Here is a 14,488-nt window from a genome sequence, read left to right as displayed (position 1 = left end):
CACACACAAACAATTTTATGGTGACCTGCCAGGGTATTTCCTACTTCTAACATCCTTAAATTCTTTATTAAATTATTTATTCCAGTGAAATTTCCATAGTGTTTTTAAGACTACTAATAAACATATTCTCTGAATTAGGTACCCTCAAGCCCAATCATTTAGAGCGTGGTTAAAACCCCCTGCTCTGGACAGACCCACCATCTGGCCTCAGTTAGAAAAGATGCTTTCCAGACGCCAGCCAGAGTTCACGCCGGGCACCCTGGCCTTTGCGTTACGATTTGGCCTTCCTGAGGTCTCACCTGCCGGGAATGGAATGGGTACCGCAGGGGTTGAACTGGGTCCCCCAGAGGACACGCCTACGTCCTAACCCCCAGCACCTGTGAAGACGACCTTATTTGGAATTCGGGTTGTTGTGGATGGAATTAGTGAAGATGAAGCCACACTGGAACAGGGGGCCCTTGATCCAACATGACTGGTGTGTTTCGGAGAAGAGGAGAGACACACCGCGTGAAGACACAGACACACGGGGCGGATGGCCGTGGGGTGGCAGAGGCAGACTTCAGGTGACGCAGCTGGGAGGGGAAGATGCCGGCAGCCACCAGAAGCTGGAAGACGCAGGAAGGATTCTCCACTAGAACCTTTGGAGGTAGAATGGCCCTGCTCACACCTTGATGCCTACTAACCCTACTCTCCATAACCCTACTATACCTACTGTCCAAGCACAGTAAAAAGACACATGCAAATTTTATCGTGCCTGGGGCTTTCCTAATATTATTGGACGGCTCTCCTTCTGTTATCCTAACCCCTTAACTCTCGGCACTCGGTAACTGGCCCTCTAGGGACCCCGGGAGAAGTGGCTGCGTCACCCACTTCTCCTGGGAAGCCTGCACACCCACAGCAGCATCCGTTAGGCCCTGGGGACGGTTTTCAGAAGCTTCAGTGTCGTCACTGGTAACCTGAAGTGATGGCACTGGCTTGCGGCCTCGCAGAGACTTCTGGAAGCCTCTTGCTGGGAGTAGAAGAGGTGGTGGTGGTCCCATGGAGCCCCAACAGGACTCAGGTCTCCTGGATCGTTTAAAGAAAGAAGCTTTGCTGAAAATACTTAGAGGGGTGGCCAGGGTGAAAGGAACAAACAAGGGATGGTGAGGCGTCCACAGACGGGCAGTAGACCAGGGGCCATTCCCACGCTCAGAGCCGATGGAGCTGGAGGGGCCACCGGAGGGCACGGCTGTGGGCAAGGAGGGAGAGGAACGGGGCGCCCCATGCCCCCCACCCTCCCATCTCTGGCCAGTGCCTCCCACTGGCCAGACCCCACCCCCAGGCAGCCAGCAAGGGGGTCAGGGAGATGCGGTCTCTGGGGGCAGCCTGCGGGGCAGACCTATCAGCAGGGTGAGAGCAGATGGCGGCGCAGGTGGTAAGGAGCTCCGGGGAATATCCTGAGAGGACCCACCAAGGGATGACCCCAAGGCGTCGCGGAATCCCCCGGTGACCCGAGAGCGCTCTTGTAACACAGCTGGCCTTTTAGCAAATGCTAGCACTCAGTGTGCAAAGATCATTGAAGTCCAGAGGTCAACTGCTGGGAGAGCATGGAAGAGAGGCTGACGAGTACCAAGAAAAGAAGCTTAAAGAGAAGACGACGCATAACAGAGGCCTTGCAGCCCCACGACGATGCTGAGCGTGGCAGCCGAGGGTCTGGACAAGGGCCTCCCCTTCGTCTCTCTCTCCTCACTGTAACCAGGGGCCGCGGAAGGCAGGCCTGGTGTCATCAGATGCAAAACGAAAAACCAGGCCACCGTCAGGTCTGCCTTCCTCTTCTTCAGGTCTGTCTTTTTTCACCACATTTTAAAAAATTGTGGTAAAATATACGTAACATAAAATTTACAATTTTAACCACTTTTTTTAAAAAATAAATTTATTTATTTATTTATTTATGGCTGTGCTGGGTCTTCATTTCTGTGCGAGGGCTTTCTCTAGTTGTGGCAAGCGGGGGCCACTCTTCATCGCGGTGCGCGGGCCTCTCACTATCGCGGCCTCTCCTGTTGCAGAGCACAGGCTCCAGATGCGCAGGCTCAGTAGTTGTGGCTCACGGGCCCAGTTGCTCCGCGGCATGTGGGATCTTCCCAGACCAGGGCTCGAACCCGTGTCCGCTGCATTGGCAGGCAGATTCTCAACTACTGCGCCACCAGGGAAGCCCTTAACCACTTTTAAGTGCACAGTTCAGTGGTGTTAAGTACATTTATACTGTTCTGCAACCATCACCACCATCCATCTCCAGAACCTTCCTAAATTGTAACTCTGTCCGCATTAAACACTAGCCCTCCCCCCATTCTCCCCTCCCCCCAGCCCCTGGTAACCACCATCTACTTTCTTTCTTTTTTGTTAAATACTGACTTTTAAATTTTTATTTACTTATTTATTTATTTGGCTGCGTCGCGTTTTAGTTGCGGCACGCGGGATCATTTTTGCGGCATGCGGGCTCCTCTCTAGTTGTGGCGCGTGGGCTCAGTAGTTGCAGTGTGTGGGCTTAGTTGCCCTGAGGGATGTGGGATCTTAGTTCCCCAACCAGGGATCAAACCCGCATCCCCTGCATTGGAAGGCGGATTCTTAACCACTGGACCGCCAGGGAAGTTCCACCATCTACTTTCTGACTATGAATTTGACTCCTCTAGGGACCTCATATAAGTGAATCTCCAAGTATTACTCTTTCTGTGACTCATTTGTTTCACTTGGCATATTGTCCTCAAGGTCTATCCCTGTTGCAGCAGGTGACAGAACGTCCTTCCTTTTTAAGGCTGAATCATATTCCATTGTGTGGATGGACCTCATTTTGTTTATCCATCATCCACTGACGGACACTTAGGGTGCTTCCACCTTTTGGCTACAGTGAATAATGCCGCCACGAACACAGTATACACATACCTGTTCGAATCCCTGCTTTCTCCTCTTTCAGGTATAAATCCGGAAGTGGACTTGCTGAATTGTACGGTAATTTTATGTTTAACTTTTTGACAAGTCGCTCCTCTATTTTCCATCCAGATGGCACCATTTTACGTCACCACCACCGATACACAGGGTTCCAACTGCTCCACGTCCTCGCCAACACCTGTCTTTTGTTTCTGTTTTTAGTAATAGCCAATCTCGTGCGTGTGAGGTGGCATCTCATGACGGGGTTGATTTGCGTTTCCCTGATGATTAGCGATGTTGAACATGTTTTCATGTGCTTATTGGCCGTCACTATGTCTCCTTTGCTTCCTCCATCTTTTACACACATTCCTGTTGAAATCTGCTGGGGTCCAGACCCCTACGTGTCCAAGCACCTTCCCAGCATCCCCCACCCTCCCTCCCACCCTCGCCCAATCCCACAGCCCGACCTGCTCCTCCCCGAGGACCCACGGTCACCAGCCAGCTGGACGGCAGCACCACCCGCCAGACCCGCTGGGAACCTCCCCCTTCCCTCTGCATCCCCGAGGAATTCCAGAAACCCTCCCTGTTAGGCAGCTGGGCCAGACTCATACCCCGGGCAGACTCTGTCCTCTCTGTGTTACTACCGTCACCCACTTTATCCCTTGGGGCCCTGTCCCCCATTCCCCCCAGCTCACCCCAAACCTGGCTGAAAAGCAGGTTGTCATTTTTCCACTTTTCCTCTTTCTTGTTAATCGTGAACAAGGGCACATATGAACACCCTTTTTCTGTTTTAAAGATTTTGTTGCCACTAACCACAGGGAAGGCGACAAAGGATTAAAAACAGCAACAAACCAGGGAAGCACAGACATTCTCAGAGCCGCTGTGCCCAGGCTGTACCCCTCGCTCACTTCTGAGGCAGGAAGTGGAGCCAGGCCTTTCCACCTTCGGTCCTGAGGATGGGGGTCTCTGCCCCACCCTGTCTCCGGCCGCGGCTGAGTAGAAGACACAATGCCCTCTTCTCCCTCACGGACCCTGGACCGAAGGGCCACTCGGCAGGGGTCATGGGCTCTGTGCTCCCTGAGACCTTCTGGCGGGGGGGGGGGGCTCATCCCAATGGGCCACAGACCCCACCAGCTGCACCTGGTCCCAGGCACGGAGGGGAGAGAAGGCACAGCGAACCCCACACTCTACCCCAGAGCTCCTGGTTCCCGGCTCCCCTCCAGCCCCACCAGGTGAGCCAACATCGCGCCGTGGCCCATCCCCCCAGGCAGTTACTGCTGCACCTGGTCTTGGCCCATCCAGGTCTGATCATCTCCCAGAGCAAAGAGTGAGAGCACGACCACTCCCGAGCTCCCGAGACGCCCCACGCCTGGAGCGGCAAGGCACCCCAGGGCTCTGCAAAGTGTTTCTAAACAGAAATCCAGTTCTGCTAACTTTCACCAAACAGGTTGACAGCGGCAACTCCGCTCAGCCAGACCGGCAGCTGCAGGCCACGCCTGACGTGACACGTCCAGGCACACGTGGGTCACACCGCCAGTGTGTATTTCAGCCCACGGCTACCACACTGCAGCCCCTGATGTGGCTTATAGGTCATCTTAACTCAAAAACCACTTCATAATCCGTGTCCTTCTTGTGTGTATATAATAGCAATAAAATCCTTACCATCCCCTGTGAGGAGATGGGAAGTGGCCATGAACATATTTTCTGCCAGGCGGAGCTTTGTTATACATCTCACGGCAAAGCACTCAGGAAAAACAACTTGAGCTTAAACATGAACTTGAACACAGTATACGCATCAGGGTAAAACCAAAGCTGCTGTAACTGGGCGATGAAAGATGACAGACTTAGGCAGATGTTTAGCTCTCTCTCCTGAAATCATGTGGACATGAGCGGACTGTGCTTCACGGGTCATTCCACAGGGCCTGTGTCTCCTCTGTCCTGACAGTGTCATCTTGTCTGCAGGGTAGAAGCTGGCTCACCTTCCCGTCCACATGCTCTGTTGCAGGAATAAGGGGAGACTAAGAAGGGACTCAGGAAAGCACTTTGTCTTTAAAGAGATGTCCCAGGGATTTCCCTAGTGGCGCAGTGGTTAAGAATCCGCTTACCAAGGCAGGGGACATGGCTTCGATCCCTGGTCCGGGAGGATCCCACGTGCCGAGGAGCAATTAAGCCCGTGCGCCACAACTACTGAGCCCGCGCTCCACAACTAATGGAGCCCGCGTGCTCTAGAGCCCGCGAGCCACAACTACTGAGCCCGCACGCTGCAACTACTGAAGCCCACGCACCTAGAGCCCATGCTCCGCAACAAGAGAAGCCACCACAATGAGAAGCTCATGCACCGGAACAAAGAGTAGCCCCCGCTCGCCTCAACTAGAGAAAGCCTGCACGCAGCAACGAAGACCCAATGCAGCCAAAAATAAATACATACATACGTACGTACATAAATACATTAATTAATTAATTAATTTTTAAAAAGAGATGACCCAGAAGTGGCCCAGGCACATCTGCTCACATCCCATTGGCCCATGGCCACACCTGACCTCAAGCGAGCCTGGGAAGTGTCATCACGTGTCCAGCTAAAATTCAGGGCGTTCTGTTAGTAAATTCCTGTTTCATACGTCTTATAAAAGTACACAAGGTATTAGTATAGCGATACACGTATAATTTTTAAATACACTGACACACTTAGTTAGGGTGAGAGCTAACCCTCGTTTAACCAACAGAAACATGTGATCAGAAAAGGTCTGCAGAGAGGAGATACTGCTTTGGGAAAGATCCCCGGTGTTCTCCTTACTTGCTGCAAGTAGTAATAAATCCTTCCTTCTCCAGAAAAAATTAAGGTCTGCAGACATCAGCCCAGGGGATAAAGCCTAAGTTACTGAGCATGTCCCTCGGGGTTTGGCCCTACGAACTTCCCTCCCTCCTCCAGACACTGACCCCACCCCCCAGCCGTGCTCACACCCGGCCCCACTGCCGCTGTCTCCACGTGACAGGCTAGAGCATCTCAGCCCTGAGGGGCACGTCTGTGTTTCCATGGCATCCTGCGTGAACCTCTGCGAGGAAACCTGCATCGGACGGCGGTGCCACGTCTCCGGCTGCAGGACACGGTGCTCCTCCCATTTGTCCCCGTCCTAATCCCTGGAGCCTGGGACCATGGTGCCCTGCACGACCACGGGACTCTGCACATGCGGTTAACTCAAGGCTCTTGAGATGGGGAGATTGTCCTGGATTACCCGGGAGGGTCCTCAGAAGTGACAGAGGGAAGCCGCAGAGTCAGAGAAGGAGACAGGAGGACAGAAGCAGAGGTCAGGCTGGTATAGGAGGGGCCACGAACCCAGGGTGGGGGGGTCTCCAGCAGCTGGGAGAGGCAGGGAGCCTCCAGAAGGAGCGCAGCTTGTGATGCCTCGATTTTAACTCACTGAAGCCCATTTCGGACTTCCAGCCTCCAGAACTCTTAAGACAATAAATGTGCTTTATTTTGAGCCACAAGTTTATGACAATTTGCTACTACAGCCCTGTGAAGCTCACACGATGCCCTTCTCTACCAGCTTGTGAGCTTGTACAGGACACATGTAGATGCCTGAGCTTCTGTAGACACTGTATACAGCAGATGCTCAATGAGGGTTTGGGGGGCTAGGAAGGAGGAGGGAGGGCAGCAGCTTCCGACTCAGATGGACCTGGATTTGAATCCCTGCTCTGTCACTCACGTGCAACAGCTCTGAGCAAATTTCTTAATCCGGGACTCAACTTCTTCACAGCTAGGTAACAGATGACACCTATCCTTCAGGTGTTTGTGAAGGTTGAATAACAGAGGCCAGGGACTTCCCTGGTGGTCCAGAGGTTAAGACCCCGCGCTCCCAATGCAGGGGGCCCGGGTGTGATCCCCGGTCAGGGAACTAGATCCCGCATACACGCCGCAACTAAGCGTCCACATGCTGCAACAGAGACCCGGCGCAGACAAACAAATGAATATTAAAAAATAATAATGATAACAAAGGCCACGTTGGGCGTCTGCATTTTGGACCATAACCAGGGAAGACAGGGCTGTGAGGCACGATGAGAAGCTGCCCGCCCACCTCTGCTCTCCCCTGATCCCCCTGCCCGCCCACCTCTGCTCTCCCCTGATTCCCCTGCCCGCCCACCTCTGCTCTTCCCTGATTCCCCGTCCTCCTCCCGGCTACGCCCCGCCCTCTAGAAATCCCCGTCTGGACAGCGAACTCGCCCGCTATCTCAGCCTCTTCCCCGCCCTCGCCCACGCCTCCGGGCCTTGGCAGGGGCTGGCTGTCCCGTGCCACCTGCTGTGCAGCTGTCCCACAGACCTGTCCTTCCCTCTGCGTTAGTTTCCTGGGGCCTCTGTAACGAAGCACCACAAACTGGGGGCCTTAAAACAACAGGCATTTATTGTCTCTCAGCTCTGGAGAGCAGCAGTGTGAAGTCAAGGTGCCGTCAGCACCGTGCTCCCTCTGAAGGCTCTAGGGGAGGGCCCTTCCCGCCCCTTTCAGCTGCGGGGGCTCCCGGCCACCCTCGGCTTCCTCGGCTTGCAGCTGCATCTCTCCGCTCTCTGCCTCCATCATGATGTGGCCTTTCTCTGTGTCCTCACTCTCTCTGTGGCTCTGTCCCTCTTCTTATTAGGACACCAGTCATGTTGGCTTAAGGGCCAGCCCTGCTCCGGCATGACCTCATCTTGACTAATCACAGCTGCAATGACCCAATTTCCAAATAAGGTTGTAGTCTGAGGTCCCAGGAAGGACACGAATTTGGGGGGACGCTATTCAACCCAGTGCAGCCTCTTAGCCACAGCCACCTGCCATCGTCCGAGTCCACTGTCGTCACTCCCTGGGGACCGGGGGCCAGGCACACGGCCTCCTCCACAGCCCATCCTGCCTAAGCAACTCTGTCCTCCCACACAAGTGCGACTGAGCCACGCCTCGGCCTCTCCTCGCCTGACCCCGTGGCCCGCGTGGCTCTTCCTCACCACTTCGGCCGCGCAATTCCAGGGCCACTCCGTGGCTTGTCACCATCATCCACAGCTGCTGTCCCTGTGAAACCCCCCGCGTGACCGGAGTCTCTCCTCCAGATCGTGTATCCAGTAACGCCTGTGTAGGTGCTTGGGTTGTGCCAGTGGACAGAACACAGATGCCCGCACGGGGGCGGGAACACCGAGTTCTCACGGCACTCTGCACGATTCTCCCTCCCGGGGGGCCGCTGCCCCCTCGCCGGGCCTCCGCTCCACTTCCATGAACCACTCCATACGCTAACCTTCCCTGCCCCGGTGTCCTTCCTTTGTTGCACCTGGAAAAACCCAGTTTCTGACGCCCCCAGATGGTGCACAAAGGAATCATCGCGCCACCCTGCAGACCCTGTGGAGTCCCGGCACGAAGTCCAAGCAGGCCCTCGCTCCGCCAGCTCACCCCTCGCTCCGAAGCCTCCAGCAAACCCGAAAGCCATGAGGGCAGCGCCCTGGAGCCCGCCCTCCAGGACCACCGCCTGCGGGCCCAGGCCTTCCTCAGGGGCGCCCTCCTGGGGACAGCCAACCCTTACTCACCCCACACCCGTCCCTCCTCAGCAGGACTCTTCAGGAGTTACCCACACTTTCTCCCCCTTTTCTCTCTCTTTCTACTGGAATCTTCCATCAGCATTTAAATGTGTGTCTCTCCCGTCTTTAAAACAAAAGAAAACCCCTCCAGCCCACGTTCTCCTCCAGCCCTGTTCTCCCCTCCTTGTCCAACTTGGCTCCTTATGAAGCAGCCGCCTGACTCCGCGCTGTCCCCCCCAAGGTCCCCACGTCCCATCACTGCCTCCTTCGGACAGGAGCTGGCCTTTCCCTCTGCTGGCTCTCCTGCGTGGAACACACCTCTCCGGATTTCTTCTTTGTTGTCCCTTTAACATGGAAGAAGCGTTTACAGATTTGCATGTCATCCTTGCTCAGGGCCCATGCTGACGTCTGTGTCGTTCCATGTAGCGTCTGTGCTGCGAACGGGAGCACCTCCCTGGGCTTCCTAACCACACACCTTTTCCTGTTTCTGGACCTTCCATCCCAGTGCCCTTTGCAGCCTTCTCCTTCTCTCCGCCCCGAGGGCCGCCGACGCTCATTCATTCTTCACCCCACGCACCCTGCCTTGGGGCATCCTCCAAAGACTCTGGCCGCCATTTGCAGCGGTCTCTGTAAGTCAAAGGGTTGGGCTCTCACGAATCTTCTATTCCCTTTCTGAGTGACTGACACAGGAACGGCCATCTGACCCAACTGGACCTACAGAAGCAGCCATGGGCTCTTCCTACCGCTTCAGACTCCGACGACGCACTCGCTGTTGGCTGTGGACTCGGGATGCCCAGCCGCTACAGGGACGGGCTGAGAACCAGAATCAGGACAGCAGAGGACGTAGTGACCAAGGGACAGACTTGACCAACCAGAGAAGGGAGACAGAAAACTAAAGATACTCTTTTTTTTTTCTTCTCCCCAAAGGACTGTTCTTGTAAAACATGTTCGTTCTCCGCAGCCTGTATGGGAGACATGGTGCACGACCAGGCAAGTGGATGTGTTTCCTCGGACAGCTGCAGCCATGTCGGTAAGGCTCTGCCTTGTATTTCCTCCTTCATTGGTTCACTCACTTCATTCCCTCACTCGTGTTGAGATGACACTTATCAATAAAGTCTTAGCAAACAAGCTAAGACACTCCCCAACATACAGGAAGAATACCAACCTGCTATCAAGACGACCACACACACACTTCACAGCCACTGGGATAACTAGAATCAAAAAGTCAGATAACAACCAGCATTGGTGAGGATGTGGAGAAATCAGAACCTTCACATGCTGCTGGTGGGAATGTGAAATTGTACAGCTGCTTTGGAAGAGAGTCCAGCAGTTCCATAAACAATTAAAGATAGTTACTAGATGGTCAGCAAGTCCACTCTCAGCAGTTCCCCCCAAGAGAAGTGAACACATATGTCCACACAGAAACTCACTCACAAATGTTTGTAAGAAGCATTATTCATCACAGACAAACAGGAGAAACAACACAATTGCCCATCCACTGGTGAGTAAACAAAATGTGGTATTTCCACATAATGGGATATTATTCAGCCATAAAAAGGAATGAAGTACTGGTACATGGTACAATGAGGATGAACCTTGAAAAATCATGCTAAGTGATAGAATCCAAACACAAAAGACCACATATTATATAATTCCGTTCATATGCAACGCCAGAACAGGAAAACCTATAGAGACAGAAAAGAGATTAGTAGTTGCCTAGGGCTGGGGAGTGGAAGCTGGAGGGTGGGGTGGGAGGCGCGCATGAGGGGAATGATGGCTCGGCACACGGGAGCTTCTTTCAGGGTGATAAAATGTTCTACAACTGGCTGTCCTGATGGTTGCGCAACTCTGTGCATATACTAAGAGCCACTGAATCGTACACTTTAGATGGGTGAATTACATGATTAGTGAATTTTGTCTCAACAAAGCTGTTAAAAAGTGATGACACGGTCTATGCATGATCTCCGAAGGCCTGGTTCCACTATACGCAAAGTATGATCCTATTTGTGTCTTTCTGTTTGTTTTTTTTGAAAAACACACACATACATGCATAGGAAAAATATCTGGAAATACCCCAAAAAGTTATAGTGAGTGTCTCTAGGTGGTGGGAATTATGGATTTTTTAAAAATGTATTTTCACATGTTTTCTGAATGTTTTACAATAAGCACGTGATGTTTTTCTATTTAAAAATAATATACGGGGCTTCCCTGGTGGCGTAGTGATTAAGAATCCACCTGGCGATGCAGCGGACACGGGTTCGAGTCCTGGTCCGGGAAGATCCCGCATGCCGCAGAACAACTAAGCCCGTGCGCCACAACTACTGAGCCTGCGCTCTAGAACCCACGAGCCACAACTACCGAGCCTGCGAGCCACAACTACTAAAGCCCGCATGCCTAGAGCCTGTGCTCCGCAACAAGAGAAGCCACCGCATTGAGAGGCCCGCGCACCGCAACAAAGAGTAGCCCCCTATCGCCGCAACTAGAGAAAGCCCGCGCACAGGAACAAAGACCCAAAGCAGCCAAAAATAAATAAATTAATTAATTTAAAAATAATAATAATATACTTAATCATCTACTCTATTTTCAAAAATAGGTTATTTAAATAGGTTATTTTTTCAATGGTTATTAGTGTTATAATTAAAAGGACAGTAGGAATACAGACTAAGAGCCATAGATTGCCCACTACACGATGTCTTAAAGTTCTTAGAACAGGCCCCCCCCACACACACCGCCCATGATCCCACGATTTCGTCTGGGTCCAGAAGAGCTACCGAGCATCGTGCCCTTAGTGAGTGGTCTGGGGAGAAGGCACGGGACTGGGTTTAGTTCATAAGGAACAGTAAACTCCCCTTGCGTAATAGCACATCTATAATGATTAATATAAAGTGGTACAATTAAGAACTAAATGGGACCCTCATGAACACATTTCCCCAGATACTTAACTCAGAGTCACTGACTGGGGCTGGAGAGAATAGAGGCCATTATGTTGAACAGAGAAACTGCATCAATAACAGCCGCGCTGGAGATAATGGCATTTCAAACTCTCAAAATATTTGAATATGGTTTCTGATATCGAGGCTGCAGTCTCCAGACAGTAAATCCAAATCCTTCCATTGTCATTCCCCTAGACTGACTTCCTTCATGGGGCCAGACTCCACAGGCATTTAGGCAAACCACACACCCTGGGGATGCGGTGACCAACGCTACCTGAGATGGAGGCCATGCTGACAGCCCTCGGCAGGGACCAGACAGAATGCAGCTCCCGGCATCCCTCCCGCCTTCCACCGGGTCCCCGGGGCCTCTGTGTGGCTCCAGGAGCCCCCTGGCTCACAAAGTCCCGGTACAGACGCCAGAGGGGGTGGAGAGTCAGAGGCTGGGCTGCATTAACATCTGCTCCGGTAGAGAGAAAAAGGTAACTGAGTGAACAGACCCTAACACACCAATTAGCTAATGGAATTAACAGCCCTTTTCTGCACAGCAGACAGACAACACAGGAACCCATAAAGTGTTCTTATAAGATATGTACTTGGGGCTTCCCTGGTGGCACAGTGGTTGGGAATCTGCCTGCTAATGCAGGGGACACGGGTTCGCTCCCTGGTCTGGGAAGATCCCACATGCCACGGAGCAAGTAGGCCCGTGAGCCACAACTACTGAGCCTGCGCGTCTGGAGCCTGTACTCCGCAACAAGTGAGGCCGCGATAGTGAGAGGCCCGCGCACCGCGATGAAGAGTGGCCCCCGCTTGCCGCAACTACAGGAAGCCCTAGCACAGAAACGAAGACCCAACATAGTAATCAATCAATCAATAAATAAATCTTTAAAAAAAAAAAAAAAAAAAAGGATATGTACTTGGACGTAAGGAACACTGAAACTGCTGAAATATTCAGATATTGGGATAGTCTGCATGGCCACGCACAACGGCAAGAGAAGAAAGATGAAGAAAACGATCTTAGATCCCAGAAGACAGATACACTGATTTCTGTGCTGCCGGGAATCCCTGTCTACCGCAGTTCAGTAGGTAAGCAAAGAGCTGTCACCTTGGTTTACTGGGCCTCATATATCTGAATACACCAGGTTTTGAAAGCAGATGTGCTAAAGCTTCCTGTATCTGCTGGTGTTTCCCAACTGAATCCATGACACGCCTACATCTCCGGGTTAAGGCTGTGATGTATACACATCTCCATGAGGTTAAGAGCTTGACTTATATCAGTGCTTCCTCGCCTGTGTGTATGGGACCTGAACTTGAGGGTGGGGTAGGGGAGACCCAGCACAGGCTTCTGATGGCTGAAGAAGGGATGACTCTCAGTTATACAGTATCCCTTGAGGGTGGGGTAGGGGAGACCCAGCACAGGCTTCTGATGGCTGAAGAAGGGATGACTCTCAGTTATACAGTATCCCATCGTACTGATGTGCCATCATTTATTGGACCAGTTTCCTGTTGGTTGATAGCTGGGCAGCTTTTTGGAACTTTGTGGGTTCCAACATTACTGTGAAGGTACACACACACACACACAGAGAAACATATCTTCATGTACTTATGCAGGAAGTGGAGAGAAAGGCCACTTGGAGCCTTTCAAGGCTCCAAGCCTTTCTTGGATTCCTTGGAGTCAAAACTGCTTTGAACCTTTGGGAACAAAGTACATAGTTGTGACCAGGGCAGAGAGAGGAAAGCCTGGTCCTGCCTGCCCACAGGCAGAGCTGAAGACGGAACCCTCCTCTCCACCAACTCCTGCTTTGTCTGGGTCAGGCTCAAGAAATGAAAACAAGTCACATTACTAGCAAATGCTGTCTCGATTGAACATAACCATTCGAGAGCAACTTTGGTCATAATCCACAGTGACAACAGTCTTTTATGTTTTCACAGAAGTAGAAGATTAGGTTAAGTTTATGCCACGTTGGCATCATGGACCGGGGCGGGGTGGGGGGGGGGCGTGGCTAGGACAGCCACACAACCAGGCTGTGTCTAGCCCGTCAGGTAAAGGAGACAAAGAAGAGAAACCAGTTCTGACCCTGGGGCAACAGGAACACGTTAACAAGGCAACTGTCTTTTGTAGCGCTTCTCAGGTTTCCTGAGGAAACACCGTTATGGTCTGGGAGAGTAAACACATCCACTGCCAGCATTACTTTTCCTTGAAGTCTCCTGATTACCATTAGAAATTCCTGTGAATCCTACCCCACCCCCCCAAATCAAATTTGAGAAATGTTGATACCTCTGGAAGATGTTCAGGTTCTTTTTAACCTTCTGGCATAAAGCCAGAAACCCTGATGTGGAAGATGCCACACAATATGGTATGGTATTTCACACTGCCTAAGCCTGTAGGGTCTCTTGGCCGTGAGAGAATTTGCTATTTAGAGCACAAAGTTCCTCTCAATCTCTGCTCACCCGCAGACAGTACAAAAGACCATAGACTTTCTCTACTGTTTTTCAAGGACATCTTAATAATACGATCTTGCTCAACAAGATGTGGGTTTTCAGTTGGCGAAGGGCCTGCCCTCCTCTTTAGATGGTGAGACCCATGTGGCAAACAGGGTATAAACACACTACATCAGCAAGATAAAACAACACCTTATTTTTTCATGAGTGGTTTTGATGGTTTGTTTTCCCATTAAAGGAAAGATAATTAGAAACTAGAAGAAATTATTTTATGAAAATTTCATCATTTTCATTTTCATAAAGAATCTTATGTCGTTAAGTTTTCTGAACCCCTCTGGTGGCTGGGAAACATAAAAGTACCCTTCACAACACGCACATCCTTGCACACACGATAAACAACTCGTATCTCCGAGCCCTTACTGCGCATGCCAGCACCTTCCGGTCACTGCACACATGAACCCGCTTTAAATTAGCAGCTGTGCTGACTGCCAGGAGCCTCAGGGAGCAGGTCAGGGAACAGAGATCAGAGCATCATCAGGTGACACGCAGCTGCGAAGAGTGACCAGCTGGCGAGGCCTCACTGGGGAAGCTCTGGAATAGGTCACGCCTGCGTCAGGGTCTGGGGACTAAGGTGTTCAACCACCCGACGCCAGGCCCGCGGCTGCCAATTGCTGGA

Source organism: Balaenoptera ricei, chromosome 9 (genome assembly GCF_028023285.1).
Source record: "Balaenoptera ricei isolate mBalRic1 chromosome 9, mBalRic1.hap2, whole genome shotgun sequence".
Classification (NCBI taxonomy): domain Eukaryota; kingdom Metazoa; phylum Chordata; class Mammalia; order Artiodactyla; family Balaenopteridae; genus Balaenoptera; species Balaenoptera ricei.
The sequence above is the reverse complement of the archived record's forward strand: the minus strand, read 5'-3'. Positions refer to the sequence as shown.